The sequence below is a fragment of the Zea mays genome, chromosome 6 (genome assembly GCF_902167145.1).
Source record: "Zea mays cultivar B73 chromosome 6, Zm-B73-REFERENCE-NAM-5.0, whole genome shotgun sequence".
NCBI lineage: Eukaryota > Viridiplantae > Streptophyta > Magnoliopsida > Poales > Poaceae > Zea > Zea mays.
Window position 1 is genome coordinate 137,030,449 of NC_050101.1, and position 11,151 is coordinate 137,041,599.

An 11,151-nucleotide genomic window follows, 5' to 3' on the forward strand; every position below is an offset into this window, starting at 1 on the left:
AGGGCTCACGAATGTCCCCTGATCCTCTCCCTTTCGACGCCCTCCAATGGCGGGTGTCGGCCGCGATGGGGAAGCCGGACCCCCACGCATACTCCCAGCTTCGGATGCGCCCCGATCAGGGGTGCGTGACTTTGGTGAGCGTTTGCTCCTCCCTTCTTCGTATGTCTGGTTGCTCCAGGTCCTTATGATCGGGTTCCTTTCTCCCCTCCTTTTAGGATGTGGGGTGTCACAAACCCTCCCTGCCACGGGTCCCGGAGGACGCGGTGGACCGTGCAGCGCGGCGGGTTGCCGCGGAGGAGAAGAAGAAAAAGAAGGACGCGGAGAAGGCCCGGGCCCGCGAGCGGAGGCAGGCTCGGGACGCCTTGGAGAAGCGCCGCCGCCAGCAGGAGAGGGACGGACTCCCGAGGGAGCCGTCGCCAGAGACGCCCGACGACAATGACGACGACGATGATGATGATGATGACGGCATGGCCGCCCGTCTCGGCCTCAGCCTCGGCCTGGGGTGTGGCCAAGAGCCGTCGAGCCAGCCCCCGAGCGAACCGACTCCGTCAGCCCCCGAAGTCGGGGCGTCGGGCTCCCGTCCCGAGGCGCGGGGGCGAACCGAGAGGCCACCTGACCCCTCCGCCGGAGGAGCTGAAGTAGTTCCGGAGGTCCGGACCAAGGCGTCTGTTTCCCAGAGGCCGCCGCTTGTGCCGGTGGCGGACGGGAGTGACCCTCAGGTCGTCGCTGCTGTGCCCGGGGAACCTGTCTCCCAGGCGCCCCAAGCGCCGGCGAAGCGGACCTCGGCGGCCGTTTCGAGGGCCGGGATCCAAGAAGGCTCTCCCCAGGCGCGGCGGATCATGGCCCGGAGTGGGTGAGTACTTCGGAATGTCTTCGTCTTGGCCTTCCATTCGTATGTTTTGGTTGTGATCCCCTTCCTTTTTTATCCAGCAAGCGAAGTCACGGCCAGACCGACCTGGCACCCCGGAAGGCCCTCAAGACGGCGCCGAACTGTGCGGCCAGCGCCATTCAACCGACCCTCTCGCGGGGTACTGAAAGGGAAATGTGCCCTTGGGCCATTTCTAAGTATTTTGGTGATTGAGTGCAAACACAAGGGCCTAAATGTGAATTTATGTACATGGATGAACAAGGTGAAAATCATGAAGTAAAGGTATGTTTCTAAGCCTTAGTACATTGGTTTTAAGTACTAATATATTTGTCTAAGTGTTAGAAACAGAAAGAAGAAGAATAGAGAAAAGGAGAAGGGACTTGGCTGTGTGCTGCCAAGACCCAGCTCGGTCTGGAGCACCGGACTGTCCGGTGTGCACCGGACAGTGTCCGGTGCGCCAGGCTGGCGCGACTCGAACTGGCCGCTCTCGGGAAATTGGCCGGCGGCGTACGGCTAAAATTCACCGGACTGTCCGGTGTGCACCGGACTGTCCGGTGTGCACCGGACTGTCCGGTGAGCCAACGGTCGGCCAGGGCCAATGGTCGGCCGCGCAATCCGCGCGGGACACGTGGCCGAGCCAACGGTCGGAAGACGGCACCGGACTGTCCGGTGTGCACCGGACATGTCCGGTGCGCCAACAGCGCCAGATCTGCCAACGGTCTGCAACGGTCGTCTTCGCCGTTTAAGGAAACAAATCGGGCACCGGGCAGTGTCCGGTGTGCACCGGACTGTCCGGTGCCCCCGACGACAGAAGGCAAGGATGGCCTTCCGGATTTGCTCTCAACGGCTCCTAGCTGCCTTGGGGCTATAAAAGGAGCCCCTAGGCGCATGGAGGAGATACACAAGCAACCTTTGAGCATTCTTGATCATCCACACTAAGTCTCTGCGCATTCGTTTGTGTTTCTAAGTGATTCGAGCTCTGTTCTAAGTGAGAACTCTGAGATAGTCTTGTGAGCTCGATTCTTGGCCGTGTGTGTGCGCTTTTGCTGTGGATTTGTGTGTGTTGCTTCCCTCCCTTACTCTGTGTTTCATTTGTGATCATATACTTGTAAGGGCAAGAGACTCCAATTTGTGGAGATTCCTTGCAAACGGGATAGTGAAAGGAAAACAAAACACCGTGGTATTCAAGTGGGTCTTTGGACCGCTTGAGAGGGGTTGATTGCAACCCTCGTCCGTTGGGACGCCACAACGTGGAGTAGGCAAGCGTTGGTCTTGGCCGAACCACGGGATAAAACCACTGTGTCACTCTGTGCTTGATTCTCTTGTGGTACTGTGTTTTGTTGAGATTGTTGAGACTTCACCTTAGCCACTTGGCAATAATCGTGCTAACACTTAACAAGTTTTTGTGGCTTAAGTTTGAAGTTTTTACAGGATCACCTATTCACCCCCCCCTCTAGGTGCTCTCAATTGGTATCAGAGTCGTTCTCTTCACAAAGGGACTGACCGCCCGAAGAGATGGATCCTAAGGGGAAGGGTATAGTGATCAACGACAAAGAGAAGGAATCCTTCGTCAACGAGCCGAAGGACGATAAGCCTACCGACTCCGGCTCGGGCCAAAGACGGAAGGAAGGGAAGAAGAAGAAGACCAGGCGCATCAAGGAGATCGTCTACTACGACAGCGACGAGTCTACTTCTTCCCAAAAGGACGAGGACCACAACGACTACGAGAGAAGAAAACCGGTTAATTCGAACTTTTCTTTTGATTACTCTCGTATTCCGCAAAGTTCACATTCTCATTTGCTCTCCATTCCACTCGGCAAGCCCCCACACTTTGATGGAGAGGACTACGGATTTTGGAGCCACAAAATGCGTAGTCACCTATTCTCTCTCCATCCTAGTATATGGGAGATTGTAGAGAGTGGAATGCATTTTGATAGTTCAGATAGTCCCATGTTCATTAATGAACAAATCCATAAGAATGCACAAGCTACTACTGTTCTTCTAGCTTCCTTGTGCAGGAATGAATACCATAAGGTGAGCGGCTTGGATAACGCCAAGCAAATCTGGGACACCCTCAAAATTTCTCATGAGGGGAACGACGTCACCTTACTCACCAAGATGGAGTTGGTGGAGGGCGAGCTTGGACGGTTCGCAATGATAAGGGGCGAGGAGCCAACGCAAACATACAATCGGCTCAAGACCCTTATCAACAAGATAAGAAGCTACGGGAGCACGCGATGGACGGACCACGACGTCGTCCGCCTAATGCTAAGGTCATTTACCGTTCTTGATCCTCACTTGGTGAACAATATACGTGAAAATCCCAGGTACACCAAGATGTCGCCCGAAGAAGTTCTTGGGAAATTTGTTAGCGGGCGAATGATGATCAAGGAGGCGAGATATGTGGACGACGCCTTGAATGGTCCGATCAACGAGCCGCAACCTCTCGCTCTCAAGGCAACACGAAGCAAGGAGGCGCTACCTAGCAAGGTGGCACAAATTGAGGCGGCCGGACTCAACGATGAAGAGATGGCTCTCATCATCAAGAGATTCAAGACGGCGCTAAATGGTCGCAAGGGGCAGCCAAGCAAGACCAAGACCAAGGGGAAGCGCTCATGCTTCAAATGCGGTAAGCTTGGTCATTTTATCGCTAACTGTCCCGATAATGAAAGTGACCAGGAAAAGGGGAACAAAAGAGAAAAGAAGAAGCAATACAAGAAGGCAAAGGGCGAGGCGCATCTAGGAAAGGAGTGGGACTCGGATTGCTCCTCCTCCGACTCCGACAACGAAGGACTCGCCGCCACTGCCTTCAACAAATCGGCTCTCTTCCCCAACGAGCGTCTCACATGTCTTATGGCAAGGGAGAAGAAGGTGAGTACTCAAGACTCCACTTATGCTTCTTCTAGTGATAGTGAGTCTAGTGATGATGACATAGATTATTCATGCTTGTTCAAGGGCTTAGATAGATCTAAGATAGATAAAATCAATGAATTGATTGATGCATTGAATGAAAAGGATAGGCTTTTAGAAAAGCAGGAGGATTTATTGTATGATGAACATGATAAATTTGTAGAGGCACAAAAATCATATGCTTTAGAAGTAAAAAGAAATGAAATGCTTTCTTATGAACTATCTACTTGTCATGAAACCATTTCTACTTTACAAGGTTTTAACAATGATTTAAATGCTAAGTTAGAAGTAGCAAATAAATCTAATTCTTGTGTAGAACATGTTAAGATTTGCACTAGGTGTAAGGATTTCGATGTTGATGCCTGTAGTGAACATCTAGTTTTAATTTCCAAATTAAATAAGGAAGTGGCTAGTCTTAATGCCCAACTTAAGACTAGCAAGAATGAAGTTGATAAAATAAAATTTGCAAGGGATGCCTATACGGTTGGTAGACACCCCTCAATTAAGGATGGTCTTGGCTTCAAGAGAGAGGCCAAGAACTTAACAAGCCATAAGGCTCCCATCTTCGTCAAGGAGAAAGGGAAGGCCCCTATGGCTAGTAATGCTAAAAAGAACCATGCTTTTATGTATTATGATAGGAGAAATGCTAGAAATGCTTATAATGATTTTGATTCACATGTTTATGATTCTCATGCCATGTTTGCCTCTAGTTCTTCTTATAAGCATGATAGGGATATGCCTAGGAGAAATATTGCTCATGTGCCTAGAAAGAATGTTATTCATGCTCCTAGGAAAGTAGTGAATGAACCTTCTATAATTTATTGTGCTTTAAACACTTCCTTTGCTATTTGTAGAAAGGATAGGAAAATAGTTGCTAGGAAGTTAGGGGCAAAATGCAAGGGAGACAGGACTTGCATTTGGGTCCCTAAGGACATTTGTGCTAACCTTGCAGGACCCAACATGAGTTGGGTACCTAAGACCCAAGCCTAAATTTGCCTTGCAGGTTTATGCATCCGGGGGTTCAAGCTGGATTATTGACAGCGGATGCACAAACCATATGACGGGGGAGAAGAAGATGTTCACCTCCTACGTCAAAAATAAGGATTCCCAAGATTCAATTATATTCGGTGATGGGAATCAAGGCAAGGTAAAAGGGCTAGGTAAAATTGCAATTTCAAATGAGCATTCTATATCAAATGTATTCTTAGTGGAGAGTCTTGGATATAATTTGCTATCTGTCAGTCAATTATGTCAAATGGGATATAATTGTTTATTTACAAATGTAGATGTGTCTGTCTTTAGAAGATGTGATGGTTCACTAGCTTTTAAGGGTGTACTAGACGGCAAACTTTATTTAGTTGATTTTGCAAAAGAAGAGGCCGGTCTAGATGCATGCTTAATGGCTAAGACTTGCATGGGCTGGCTATGGCATCGCCGCTTAGCACATGTGGGGATGAAGAACCTCCACAAGCTTCTAAAGGGAGAACATGTGATAGGTCTAACAAATGTACATTTCGAAAAAGATAGACCTTGTGCAGCTTGTCAGGCAGGTAAACAGGTGGGAGGAGCGCATCACAGCAAGAATGTGATGACCACGTCAAGACCCCTGGAGCTACTGCATATGGACCTCTTCGGACCCGTCGCCTATCTAAGCATAGGGGGAAGTAAGTATGGCTTAGTTATTGTTGATGATTTTTCCCGCTTCACTTGGGTGTTCTTTTTGCAGGATAAGTCTGAAACCCAAGGGACCCTCAAACGCTTCCTCAGGAGAGCTCAAAATGAGTTTGAGCTCAAAGTGAAAAAGATAAGAAGCGACAACGGGTCCGAGTTCAAGAACCTTCAAGTGGAGGAGTTCCTTGAAGAGGAAGGGATCAAGCACGAGTTCTCCGCTCCCTACACACCACAGCAAAATGGTGTGGTAGAGAGGAAGAACAGGACGCTCATCGACATGGCGAGGACAATGCTAGGAGAGTTCAAGACCCCCAAGTGCTTTTGGACGGAAGCCGTGAACACGGCGTGCCACGCCATCAACAGGGTCTACCTTCATCGCCTCCTCAAGAAGACGTCGTATGAGCTACTAACCGGTAACAAACCCAATGTATCTTACTTTCGTGTATTTGGGAGCAAGTGCTACATTCTAGTGAAGAAAGGTAGAAATTCTAAGTTTGCTCCCAAAGCTGTAGAAGGGTTTTTGTTAGGTTATGACTCAAATACAAAGGCGTATAGAGTCTTCAACAAATCATCGGGTTTGGTTGAAGTCTCTAGCGACGTTGTATTTGATGAGACTAATGGCTCTCCAAGAGAGCAAGTTGTTGATTGTGATGATGTAGATGAAGAAGATGTTCCGACGGCCGCTATACGGACCATGGCGATTGGAGAAGTACGGCCACAGGAACAAGATGAACGAGATCAACCTTCTTCCTCAACTATGGTGCAACCCCCAACCAAAGATGACGAACAGGTACCTCAAGTGGAGGCGCTTGATCAAGGGGGAGCACAAGATGATAACGTAATGGAGGAAGAAGTGCAACCGGCACCTCCAACTCAAGTTCGAGCGATGATTCAAAGGGATCATCCCGTCGACCAAATTCTGGGTGACATTAGCAAGGGAGTAACTACTCGATCTCGATTAGTTAATTTTTGTGAGCATTACTCCTTTGTCTCTTCCATTGAGCCTTTCAGGGTAGAAGAGGCCTTGCTAGATCCGGACTGGGTGTTGGCCATGCAAGAGGAGTTAAACAACTTCAAGCGCAATGAAGTTTGGACACTGGTGCCTCGTCCGAAGCAAAATGTTGTGGGAACCAAGTGGGTGTTCCGCAACAAACAGGACGAGCACGGGGTGGTGACGAGGAACAAGGCTCGACTTGTGGCAAAAGGTTATGCCCAAGTCGCAGGTTTGGATTTCGAGGAGACTTTTGCTCCTGTGGCTAGGCTAGAATCAATTCGTATCTTGCTAGCATATGCCGCTCACCATTCTTTCAGGTTGTTTCAAATGGATGTGAAGAGCGCCTTCCTCAACGGGCCAATCAAGGAGGAGGTGTACGTGGAGCAACCCCCTGGCTTCGAGGATGAACGGTACCCCGACCATGTGTGTAAGCTCTCTAAGGCGCTCTATGGACTTAAGCAAGCCCCAAGAGCATGGTATGAATGCCTTAGAGATTTCTTAATTGCTAATGCTTTCAAGGTTGGGAAAGCCGATCCAACTCTTTTTACTAAGACTTGTAATGGTGAATTGTTTGTGTGCCAAATTTATGTCGATGACATAATATTTGGTTCTACTAACCAAAAGTCTTGTGAAGAGTTTAGCAGGGTGATGACGCAGAAATTCGAGATGTCGATGATGGGCGAGTTGAACTACTTCCTTGGGTTCCAAGTGAAGCAACTCAAGGACGGCACCTTCATCTCCCAAACGAAGTACACGCAAGATCTGCTAAAGCGGTTTGGGATGAAGGACGCCAAGCCCGCAAAGACTCCGATGGGGACCGACGGACACACCGACCTCAACAAAGGAGGTAAGTCCGTTGATCAAAAAGCATACCGGTCAATGATAGGTTCTTTGCTTTACTTATGTGCTAGTAGACCGGATATTATGCTTAGCGTATGCATGTGTGCTAGATTTCAATCCGATCCTAAGGAGTGTCACTTAGTGGCGGTGAAGCGAATTCTTAGATATTTGGTTGCTACGCCTTGCTTCGGGCTCTGGTATCCAAAGGGGTCTACCTTTGACTTAGTTGGATACTCAGACTCCGACTATGCTGGATGTAAGGTCGATAGGAAGAGTACATCGGGGACGTGCCAATTCTTAGGAAGGTCCCTGGTGTCATGGAACTCTAAGAAACAAACATCCGTTGCCCTATCCACCGCTGAGGCCGAGTATGTTGCCGCAGGACAGTGTTGCGCGCAACTACTTTGGATGAGGCAAACCCTCCGGGACTTTGGCTACAATCTGAGCAAAGTCCCACTCCTATGTGACAATGAGAGTGCTATCCGCATGGCGGAGAATCCTGTTGAGCACAGCCGCACAAAGCACATAGACATCCGGCATCACTTTTTGAGAGACCACCAGCAAAAGGGAGATATCGAAGTGTTTCATGTTAGCACCGAGAACCAGCTAGCCGATATCTTTACCAAGCCTCTAGATGAGAAGACCTTTTGCAGGCTGCGTAGTGAGCTAAATGTCTTAGATTCGCGGAACTTGGATTGAATTGTAGCATACATGTGTTTATGCATTTGATCAGGTTCATTCTGCATTTTGTTGCTTATTGTGGTGCTCAAGTTGTACCAACACTCCCTGGACCTCACAAGTCCGTTGCAAAGTGATGCACATGTTTAGGGGGAGATATGTTACAACTTGACCCCTTGAGACTAACCATTTGCTTGAGTTTGCTTGATTTAGTCTCGAAGGAGGATTGAAAGGGAAAAGGTGGACTTGGACCATGAAAGACTTCCACTGCACTCCGATGAGAGGGTAACTAATTCCAAGTTCATCTCATGAAATCTTATTGCCATTTGCTCTTAATTGAAGACTTTGGTGAGGCAATGGGGTTAAAAGGCCAAGATTGATCCCGTTTTGGTGCTTGATGCCAAAGGGGGAGAAAATAAAGGCCAAAGCGATAAATGGATCAGCTACCACTTGAGAGATTTTGAAAATAGTAGAATAGAGTTTTTGTTTTGTCAAAAGCTTTTATTGTCTCTTATTGTCTCTATTTTCAAAAGTTGGCTTCTTGTGGGGAGAAGTGTTGATTATGGGAAAAAGGGGGAGTTTTTGAAATCCGTGGTCAAATTCTTTTGAAATGACTCTCTTTATGCTTCAATATGTGTGTTTGACTTATAGATAGAGATTTGAGTTTGATTTGCAAAAACAAACCAAGTGGTGGCAAAGGATGATCCATATATGCCAAAATTGAATCAAAACCAATTTGAGTTTTTATTTGAAGTGATTTTGCACTTGTTCCACTTGCTTTATGTTGTGTTGGCATAAATCACCAAAAAGGGGGAGATTGAAAGGGAAATGTGCCCTTGGGCCATTTCTAAGTATTTTGGTGATTGAGTGCAAACACAAGGGCCTAAATGTGAATTTATGTACATGGATGAACAAGGTGAAAATCATGAAGTAAAGGTATGTTTCTAAGCCTTAGTACATTGGTTTTAAGTACTAATATATTTGTCTAAGTGTTAGAAACAGAAAGAAGAAGAATAGAGAAAAGGAGAAGGGACTTGGCTGTGTGCTGCCAAGACCCAGCTCGGTCTGGAGCACCGGACTGTCCGGTGTGCACCGGACAGTGTCCGGTGCGCCAGGCTGGCGCGACTCGAACTGGCCGCTCTCGGGAAATTGGCCGGCGGCGTACGGCTAAAATTCACCGGACTGTCCGGTGTGCACCGGACTGTCCGGTGAGCCAACGGTCGGCCAGGGCCAATGGTCGGCCGCGCAATCCGCGCGGGACACGTGGCCGAGCCAACGGTCGGAAGACGGCACCGGACTGTCCGGTGTGCACCGGACATGTCCGGTGCGCCAACAGCGCCAGATCTGCCAACGGTCTGCAACGGTCGTCTTCGCCGTTTAAGGAAACAAATCGGGCACCGGACAGTGTCCGGTGTGCACCGGACTGTCCGGTGCCCCCGACGACAGAAGGCAAGGATGGCCTTCCGGATTTGCTCTCAACGGCTCCTAGCTGCCTTGGGGCTATAAAAGGAGCCCCTAGGCGCATGGAGGAGATACACAAGCAACCTTTGAGCATTCTTGATCATCCACACTAAGTCTCTGCGCATTCGTTTGTGTTTCTAAGTGATTCGAGCTCTGTTCTAAGTGAGAACTCTGAGATAGTCTTGTGAGCTCGATTCTTGGCCGTGTGTGTGCGCTTTTGCTGTGGATTTGTGTGTGTTGCTTCCCTCCCTTACTCTGTGTTTCATTTGTGATCATATACTTGTAAGGGCAAGAGACTCCAATTTGTGGAGATTCCTTGCAAACGGGATAGTGAAAGGAAAACAAAACACCGTGGTATTCAAGTGGGTCTTTGGACCGCTTGAGAGGGGTTGATTGCAACCCTCGTCCGTTGGGACGCCACAACGTGGAGTAGGCAAGCGTTGGTCTTGGCCGAACCACGGGATAAAACCACTGTGTCACTCTGTGCTTGATTCTCTTGTGGTACTGTGTTTTGTTGAGATTGTTGAGACTTCACCTTAGCCACTTGGCAATAATCGTGCTAACACTTAACAAGTTTTTGTGGCTTAAGTTTGAAGTTTTTACAGGATCACCTATTCACCCCCCCCTCTAGGTGGTCTCAGGTACCCCGACATCGGGGGTTCGAGCGTCGCCAATCTCGGAGGAGCGGGCTCCCGAGGCCGGCTCTTCAGCCGAGGCGGCGATCGTGGTTGAGGAGGCGGCTGACGCCCACGCGGCTCTGAGTTCGCCTGTCGTGCCGGTCATGCCGGCGCCTGCCACCGTCGAGGCTGCCGCCGTCCTTGTCGAAGGGTGTCCAGCCGCCGCCAGCGCCGGGATGGCTGATGCGTCGGTGCCCAAGACCCCAGAAGAGGTGGGCGCGGTCGCGCAATCTGTCCAGCCGGGCGACAGCCTCCTCGCTGTGCGGCGGAGCCCCGAGGCCCGGCGCCCGTTGCTCCGATTCCGGACCCGCGAGGCCTCGGACCTCGTCTTCGTTCTCGATGATGAGCAGGAGGACCAGTCCTGGGGTGAGCTCCGCGAGCGCGCAGAGGCGACAGTGGGGTCGTTCCGGGCGTCGCTGGAGGTTTTCTGCAGAGACGTCCCCAAAATCCTCCAGGTAGCGGTTTCGGGCATCCCTTTCTTCCTTCTGTGTGATACTCGCTGTAACGCCCTGTTTCCTTTTCCCAGGATCTGACGGACCGGAGCGCCGCTAAGTCGTCGTTCATCCGCCGTGAGGTTGATGTCTGGGGCTCGCTGCGATCCCTGAGGTCTTCGCTCGCCGGGGCTACCACGCGCCTTTCTCAGCAAGATGCCAAGGTGGCGGATCTCCAGCTGCTATGCGCCGACCTGAGAGCCGAGGCGGCAGCGGCGCGTGCGGAGGCGCAACAGCAGCGATCGGAGCTCGCCCGGGTCGTCGAGGAACGGAACCGACTTCAAGACCGGGCTGCCGAGGCCGAAAGCCGAGCCGAGACCCTCGCGGCTGACTTAGCTGCGACCCAAGTCGTGGCCTCGGAGCACCGTGCCCGAGCCGGGAGTACGTCTTGGTCCTCCCTAGTTCTTTTTCTTGTCCGTTTCCCTTGCTTGTGCTTGAGGTATTTCTCCTGGCTACTTGCAGAGCTTGAGTCCGCCCTTGATGAGTCCGCCAAGGCGCTTGCTGAGGCGCTTGCCGGAGCCGCCGAGCAGAGGGAGGCGGACCTTGCGGCCATGTCCGAGG